We start from the raw sequence: 9,601 nt of genomic DNA on the forward strand, positions 1-9,601 counted from the left end.
AGAAAACAAAAATCCTCACAACTGGACCAATGAGCAACCTCATGATAAACGGAGAAAAGATTGAAGTTGTCAAGGATTTCATTTTGCTTGGATCCACAATCAATAGCCATGGAAACAGCAGTCAAGAAATCAAAAGACGCACTGCATTGGGTAAATCTGCTGCAAAGGACCTCTTTAAAGTGTTGAAGAGCAAAGACGTCACCTTGAAGACTAAGATGTGCCTGACCCAAGCCATGGTATTTTCAGTCGCATCATATGCATGTGAAAGCTGGACAATGAATAAGGAAGACTGAAGAAGAATTGACGCCTTTGAATTGTGTTGGTGAAGAATATTGAATATACTATGGGCCGCCAAAAGAACGAACAAATCCGTCTTGGAAGAAGTACAACCAGAATGCTCCTTAGAGGCAAGGATGGAGACTGCCTCTTACATATTTTGGACATGTTGTCAGGAGGGATCAGTCTCTGGAGAAGGACATCATGCTTGGCACAGTACAGGGTCAGCGGAAAAGAGGAAGAGCCTTGACAAGGTAGACTGACACAGTGGCTGCAATAATAAGCTCAAGCATAACAACTATTGTGAGGATGGCTCAGGACCGGGCAGTGTTTCGTTCTGTTGTGCATGGGGTCGCTATGAGTTGGAACCAACTCGACAGCACCTAACAACAACAACAGAGAATCCTGCAATAGTAGTAGTAACAAACTAGTTTATGAATTGACAGCACTAGGGCACTAGGGAGGGACATAAGCAGATACATATACCAAGAGGTGTGGGAGGGGGTAAGAGCACACCCACCTGCAGACAGGGGTTTGGTGGTGGATAGTGGTTAAGTGCTACGGCTGCTAACAAAGGGTCAGCAGTTTGAATCCGCCAGGTGCTCCTTGGAAACTCTATGGGGCAGTTCTACTCTGTCCTATAGGGTCGCTATGAGTCGGAATCGACTCGACGGCCCTGGGTTTGATTTCTACATACACAACTGTAGGCACTGCTTATGCATTGACATAGACAATAGAGCATGCAAGGGCCACAGTCAGGGCACATAACCAGACACTTTGCAGAACGAAGTTTCTAGGTTTAAAGGCCAGGGACCATAGACTCAGGGATCATCTGTGTCAACTGGCACAACATAGTTCACGAAGATAAATTTCTGCATCCTACTTTAATGAGTAGGGTCAGGGCTCTTAAAAGCTCTTGAGCATCTATTGGTCTCTTGCCATCCAGAGCTAAGGAGGGTGAAGAAAACCAAAGGCTCAAGTGAGCAAATAGTCCAAAGGACTAATGGACCACAGGAACCACAGCCTACACGACCCCAAGACCAGAAGAACTAGATGGTGCCCAACTACCAATACCAACAGCTCTGATTATCAACAGAGGGTTCCTAACAGAGGGGGAGAAAAATTGTAGAACCAAAACTCAAATTCACAAAAAAGACCAGACTTAATGGTCTGCCAGAGACTGGAGAAACCCCGAAGACTATGGCCCTGAGACACCCTTCTGAACTGGAGCTGAAGCCATTCCCAGAGACCACCTTTCAGCCAAACCATAGACGAGCCCATAAAATGATAATACCCGAGAGGAACACGCTCCTTAGAGCAATCAATTAGATGAAATCAAAAGAATGACGTTTGCCTAAAAGCTAAGATGAGAAGACGGATGGATAGAAAATCAGGGATGAAAGGTAACAAGGAACCTAGGACAGAAATGGGAAGAGTGCTTACACGTTGTGGGAAATGAAACCAAAGTTATACAACACTTTATGTGAACCTATCAAATGGAAAAATAATTTCCTCTGTAAAATTTCACCAAATGTACAAGAAAAAGTTAAAAAAAAAAATACATCAGGGAACTTGTCATTAAAGAAAAAAGGTTATTGATTTGTTCCCACCCAGAGGTGCCTCGGAAGGCAGGCCTGGCTTCTGAAAGGTTACGTTCTTGAAAACGCTGTGGAGCAGTTAGTTCTGCTCTTCATACATGAGGTCATCATGAGTCAAAACTGACTCGAAGGCTAGTAACGACAGTATATTTAAACATTTAGTGAGTTTGGTGTAATGGACGTATCTAGAACAGTGCAGGGGCGTCGGTGGTTGAGTGGTGGAGTTCTGCTCTTCCATGTGGGAAAACTGGGTTCTATTCCAAGGCAGTGCACCTCATGCCCAGCCACCACCCATCTGTTAGTGGTGGCTTGTGTGGGCTTGTGTGTTGCTGTGATGCTGAACAGGTGTCAGTGGAACTTCCAGATGAAGATGAACTGGGAAGAAAGGTCTGGTGATCTACTTGCAAAAAACCAGCCCAAGAAAACCCTGTGGATCACAGCAGTCCAAGCCACACATGGGGCTGGTGCAAGACCGGGCAATGTTCTATTCCATTGTGCATGGGGTTACCATGAGTCTGGGGTTGGCTCTGTGGCCTCTGACAACAAAATAACATGGTACCCGATAACTGCCATTCTTTTCCAGCACACATGGAACTTTGACAAAAATAGACCACATAATGGACAATGCATTTCAAAGGATTGTTACCCTGCAGACCACACTCAAACCACAGTACGATTAAGTTAGAAATCAAAATTTAAAAGATAACTAGAAAACCCCTGTGTATTTAGAAATTAAGAAAATACTGTATTCCTAAAACAACTCCTGGGCCCAAGAAGAAATCATAAAGGAAATTTAATCTGAACAACAATAAAAAATACTATATATCAAAATGAAGGATGCAGCCAAAACAGTCAGTCCTTAAAGGAAATTTTAGAGCATTAGAAGTTTATTAGAATATAAAGTCTATTTTAGAAGTTTATTAGAATATAAGAAAAGCTGAAAATTATTGAACTAAACATCTGTTTTGAGGAATTAGAACAGCAAAATAAACCTAAAGAAAGTAGAGGGAAATAAAGATAGGCGCAGAAATTAAACATAGGGCAGACTGACAAAGCCAAGAATGGGTTCTTTTAAAATGAAGCAAATGAACTGATCTTTGGCGAGACTTACCAGGAAAAAAAGCAAGCACATGCATATAAAGATGCTGAAAAAAGAAAAACAAAACCCGTTGCCGTTGAGTCGATTCCGACGCACAGCCGCCCTAGGTGGCAGAATAGAAATGCCCTGTAGGGATTCCAGAGAGCACCTGGTGGGTTCTGATCAAGGAAAAACACACAAGTGCACACCCACACACATGCTGCAGGGACGAGGAAAAATAGAGGGTACAACTTTGTCTGAAGGGGTTTCTGTAGAGGACAGAAACCTACAAACTTGGGAAGAGCAGGCGAGGCAACAACACAATTTTTGAAGCTAAAAAGCTGATGGAGTTTTTATAAGATTGAGCAGAGCTGAGAAAGTGAATCCTGAACCACCTGTGGTAGGAAAGCCAGTGATAAGCAAACCATTTTTTATAGCACATTATCCCCCCAGAACCTCAGGTACCAAACCAAAAACCAAACCTGCTGCCGGCAAGTCGATTGCGACTCATAGCGACCCCATAGGGCAGGGTAGAACTGCCCCTAGAGGTTCCAAGGAGCGCCTGGTGGATTTGAACTGCTGACCCTTTTGGTTAGCAGCCGTAGCACTTAACCACTACTCCACCAGCGTTTCCGAAGCTCAGATACATAGTACCAAATAGCATTGCCCCTGTCATTGGGGGTAAAAGGGGGGTTGCTGAGCAGTTGCACAAGTCTGTTAGGGTCCCTACCTACTCCGAGCAGCAAGGTGACAACCCCCTACCCCACTCAGCAGATGAGAGATTTATTCTCTGGAGAGGACACCGTTTTATGGTCTGGAGGCCAGAAGCATAGCTGAGGGTGAAATTAGCGCAAGGAGATTAAGTAACCATTTACCTGTGTTCTCAATGTCCTTGGCCATACTGGGCTCGCAGAACTCTAGTGGCCGGGAGGTTGGAAGTCTTCTCTGGGGAATCTTGATTAGCACAAGAAGATCTATAGAACTATTTTATGGCATAAAAAACTATTTTTTTATGCCATAAAAGGATAGTAAAATAAAAAATTACAGGAAACCTTACTCATACATGCAAAAGTCCTAAGCAAAATACTAGAAACCAAACCCAGCAATGTACAAAAAAAGATAGTCTTTACAACGACGGCACGGGTTTTTTTTTTATAACCAAATGTTTAATGAAAGCCATTTTTCAAATACAGTTAGCATCCAGTGGGGAGAAACAACAAAAGGTGAGTACATCATCTCTGCTAAAGATGAAGGGAAATGGGTTGAGGTCGGTTTTAGCCAGAGACCCAAATTGGAAGAACTTGTTAATATTTGGGTGACGGCTGAGCTAGGAAAGGGGAAGGTGGAAAATGGCCTGTCAGAGCTCTGGTGTGGTGTCACACAAGACAAAGTCTATGAGCTCTGAAAGGTCTTTACCGGCCCTGGGATTCTTCGGGAGCGTGTACAGTTACGCTGACCCTACATGCCAAGAAGCCAAAGCCTGATAGTGAGATGCGCCTTCAGGATGTGGTTGTGGGCCCAGCTGCTTGCACTGGTTGGTCCTCAAAGAGCAGCTTAATTCTAATTTGCGGTTGGCAGTGCTGGGTGCTTGCACTTTAAGCCCCTTTCTTTCAATTTTTGCTGACTGTGGCGATAGTCATTTGTTAAGCTGGATTTTTTTTTAAACTAATTCCAAATGAGCATTCTCATATTTAAGACAGCTCATTCCAAACGGTAGTTGCTTCTTGTGAAGCTGATTGTTCTTTCTTGGGGTCTGTGATACAAATTGGTGGAAAACTAGGGATAAAGTGGCCACAGTGCTTTTACAGGTTACTGCAAAGGGAAAGCGGGACAGGGAAGGAGGGAGCATTGGATTCATACTTGCTGCAGTTACTTGGAAACGGGATTGTGTGAAGGTGAGAAGCCCTTCTGCACTCCTTTTTCTCGAATCCTTTAAATATTAATTGCTTTCTCTCCTGCTTACTCCTCTAGAGAAAAATCCAGTTCAATAGCAGATCTGGAAGTGGATGGAGTGGGCTCTGGAGCCATCAGTCAGGCTACCCCATGGCAGCTTTTTTTTTTTTTTTTTTCAATCAGCTGCTGTGCAGAAAGATAAAGCAGCTGAGGCAGGGCAGGAATTTGGTGGAAAGTACCAGAGTGTGCTTGACTTTGAGCGTGACCGCATCTCACCTGGCTACCCTGTAGGTTACCTAGTTCAAGAGGACGCCTAGTCCAGACTTCACCAAAACAGATAAGAAATCGTTGAAGTTCTACTTGGTTGGTTACATTCAATGGCAGCGATACACAGCCTCCTCATCTGTGGCCCTGCCCACCTCTCCCGACTCAGCTCACTCTCTTCCCTTCTTGTTCCCCCTTCTCCAGCCAATGGGCCTCTGTTTTGTCCCTCAAATATACCAAGCTTATTCCTGCCTCCTTGCTGTTCCCTCTACCTAAAGCTCTCTCCCAGGTCCTTACATAGCTGGCTTGTCATTCACGTCATGGTTGCAGGGTCAAGGCTGTCCCTGATCGTCTCACCTAGTAGCCATCTTCCCCCTCCCCACTGTCTCTACCGTCTCTGCGCCTGTTACTCTGTATACTGTCCATGGGGTCTAGTTTCTTCACAGCACTAACCAGTTTCTGAAGTTATTTATTTAAATGTTTATTTCTATTTTCTCCAAAGTCAGTACTCTCTGTCAATTCCCCAAGGGCAGGAACTTTGTCTTGCTCATCACTGTATTCTCAGTGCCTGGCTCATAGTAAATATTGGTTGGATGACTGATTGAAAATGCCATGTATTCTGACAGCTATGCTCAATTAAAAGTTTATACATAGACCTGAAGCCTGCTTCCTTATAACATGCTCAGTAGGAACAAGGAGAACAAGAACAAAGCCCCTTATGGATCTTCATATTTCATGGCTTAACATAAAGGTCTAGATTTCATGAAGATGGTAGGCATGAGGGGAACAGAAGAGGAAGAGAATAAAACCGCGAAGGGTTTACCTTACTTTTCTCACTGCTCGAATCCTCCTTGTTTCAGATCAGCCCAGCACAGTGGGAAGGGCAAGGCCTTTGGACTCAGATATTGTGACTTTGCCACTTGGGGTCTTTGTAAGAATGAACAAGTACCTTAACTTCTCTGGTTCCATATCACCTTCATTAAAAATGATTTTAAAATTTATTAAATATGAAAACTCCTAGCTTGAAAACAAGAGAAACTAGCTTATTTTTAATGACATTAAAAAATATTACAACCAAAGGATGTATATTGCATGTTAATGCCCTTGTTATTGTTGTTAGGTGCCAGCAAGTCGTTTTCGACTCATAGCTACCCCAGGTGACAGAGCAGAACTGCCCTATAGGGTTTTCTGGCCTGTAATCTTTATGGAAGCCGATTGCCAGGTCTCTTCTCCTACGGAGCTGCTGGGTGTGCTTGAACCTCTGGCCTTTTGGTCAGCAGCTGAGCTTAACTGTTTTCCCTTACCCATATGTTAAAAAAAAAAAAAGTAAGGACCAAAGCAAATGCATGTAATGTGTCTAGTACATGCTCAGTAAGCCGTATCTTTCATTGACACCCAGCTCTTGCTGAGCTTCTCCAGCGTGTCCAGTATTGTGCTGGGCCCTCTGGGAATCAAAGCAATTCCCCTCTCTCCAAAAAGCTTACCATTTACTGGGGAAAATCAAATGTATCTATATGAACTCGTTGAAAAAGAAGGTGACTTTATATGAATGTAGACTTCCAGGAAATGGCATCACAGTTGGGAAAGAGCTTGAAATCAGAGAAGGAAAAGAAATGCTGGCTAACTTCTAAGCACAGTGACCACAGACCACAAGAGTGAGGGTGATCAGCTTACCAAGAAGGAACCAAGGGAATCCACCTGATATGCAGAGGCATACGTCATCTTGAAGTCCATGGAGGGGAAGAGCCACAGAGAGAGCAGATGAAGGAAAACTGGAAGGAGGACGGCAGGACAGATAAAGAGCTTCAGGAGCAGAAAGCAGAGGACTCGAGTCCTAAAATAAGTCTGTCCCTCTTCACCTGGTCCTGGCTCACAGCATTCTTGCTAATAGAGAAAACATTTGCTTTTTCCTGCTCATTGTCATTGTTAGGTGCCGTCGAGTCGGTTCCGACTCATTGCGACCCTACGTACAACAGAACGAAACACTGCCCGGTCCTGCGCCATCCTCACAATTGTTGTTATGCTTGAGCCCGTTGCTGGAGCCACTATGTCAGTCTGTCTCGTTAAGGGCCTTCCTCTTTTTCCCTGAGAGTTCAACATACATATCAGCCTCTTAAAATCTCCCTCTCCTCCGCCGCCCCCCACCTGGCCCCGTTCTGTGCTTTGGTTTTTCCCCGTTTAACAATCTTGGGAACATCCCCCAAATCAGCACATATACAACTGCCTCACTTTCCTTAACAGATGTGTGGCACTCCGTTGTTGGATATGCCACAATCTCCTTACCAGTCCCCAGGGCCCCGGTTCCTAACACACTAAGTCTCTTAAAAGGGCCCACCCTTGTCTTTCATCATCAGTACACCTGTTTGTGGAGCCTGCTATGTGCTCATGCAGTGCTAGGTGTTGAGATGAGGAGAGAGGCCGAGCCCTGTCCCTCGTCCCGGGAGCTGAGGTGCGAAGTGGCGATGGGCATTTAGAGAAAGAGCAAAGTGCTGGAACAGATCTGCGTGTGCATGGGGCTTTGGGGGCCCCTCCTGGGACTCTGCTTCTCCTGGCTTCAACTTCAATGCCAAGTTGGAAGGAGAAAACAGCTGCCCTCCAGAACGTGGGGAAGGGGTGCTTATGGTCAGGGGAGGGAATCCTGTAGGAAGGAAATAAACAAAAACCCTGATTCAGAGACCTTACAGATAGAACATGGGATAGACTCAATACTTACAGAATCTGAGTAAGTCACTTACAGCCTGACTTCTCCTTCTGTGCAAATAACCTTTGAGCTGGGCCTTCCTACATCAGCTACACCCAGGTTTTTCCTCTTCAAAAAAAATTTTCCATGAAGTTTGAATATGCATTGAGCTAATTGTGGACTTCGACACTAATCAAACATTCAGTCATTTGAGTTAATTATTACTGTGTGTCTAGGTGGGGTGGGTGGAAGAAGCAGGGGCTGCTGTGAGGATTTCCAGAGTTAATTATGTGAAGCACTTATGTATGCGTGCCTGGCACATGAAAAGCAGTGTATTAGTCTTGGCTATTATTATTTGCCCAACAAATGCACCTGGGAGGATTTCGGGGACTATCTTAGTATAGGTTGGTGTGATAAGACTGCCTCTGTAACACTTGACTACGAGAAATGGAAAGAATACGGGAGTTCAAATGAAGTGGGGGGCTGGGGAGGTGACATGGTTTGAAGGGGAAGGTTATATAGCAAAGGCAGGGCTCCTAAGGGGTGGGGGAGAATGGGGCCAGGAAAAGACGGTGACCAAAGCCAAAATTCACCTACTGCCAAATGTCCTCTGCCTTCCCTGGGGCTGACCCTGACCCAGCTTCCCCCTCCCTCATCCCCTCCTACGCCCCCATGCAGGCACCCTCCTGGCACTCCTAAAGGGGCTTTCCTTGGGCCTTGCTTGACCTGGAGAGGAGAAGTGAAGTCTGGATTGGGGTGTACCTGCCACAGGGTGACTGGGACAGCAAACCCTCCCCTGGAGTTGCTGTCCTCTAAGCATGGTCGGACATGAAGCCTGAGGTACCAAACTATGCCGCATCCCAGGAAAAACAAATGGGGTGGCTGTGGAAGGGACAAGAAGACACTCTCAGGATGGGAAATACCATTGGCATTTTTCCAGGTCTGAGGAAGTGCCCACAGGAAGGGGCAGACCATGGTCTTCCATTTTTGTGTAAACAGAGCAGTAGTAGGACAGACGGATGGCACCAAGGGCTTCCTGAAGGAGCTTGCCCTGGCCTGGCTCCACAGTGGAACCGTTGCTGGACTCTGAGATTCCAAGGAAGTGTGTCTTCTTGTGGTGGTGGTGGTGCTGACAGTGTGTGTCTGTGTGCTATATAAAAACCCAGTGCCATCGAGTCAATTCCAACTCATAGCGACCCTACAGGACAGAGTAGAACTGCCCCATAGAGTTTCCAAGGAGTGCCTGGTGGATTCGAACTGCGGACCCTTTGGTTAGCAGCCGTAGCACTTAACTGCTATGCCACCAGGGTTTCCGTGTGCTATATAGGAAATATAAAAATTCAAATGTGTTCTTTACATCTCAGAATGAAAGACTGTTTATTCTGCAGCCTCATAGCACGCCCTAAACCTGGGCTAGAGCTAGAGGAACAAAGAGGAATTATTGCTAAACCACGAGCCCCAACATGTCTCTTCTCCCGTCACCCAGGTTCATGTCATCTTTGACATCTCCACTGTTTTACCGAGAAACCAAGCCAGTCACTAAGCTTTACAGGTTTCCGTTTTGGTTTCTGACTTCCATCTCTTCCCTCTCTGCCACCCTACCTCCCACCTGCACTCACTTCCTGTGGAACCCAGCTGCCTCAGCCAATCCCGTCCACCCCTCTCCGTCCCTCCAGCCCATGTTGGTCAAAACCCACTCCCTGAACCACAGCTTTCCCCCTGCCTCTCCCCTCACAGCTCTCTATGGCCTTCCATGTTCAGTACAACCCCTCTCCCTGGTGCCCAAGGTCTCCTAAAGGCAGGGGTTGTGTC

Source organism: Elephas maximus, chromosome 19 (genome assembly GCF_024166365.1).
Source record: "Elephas maximus indicus isolate mEleMax1 chromosome 19, mEleMax1 primary haplotype, whole genome shotgun sequence".
Taxonomy (NCBI): domain Eukaryota; kingdom Metazoa; phylum Chordata; class Mammalia; order Proboscidea; family Elephantidae; genus Elephas; species Elephas maximus.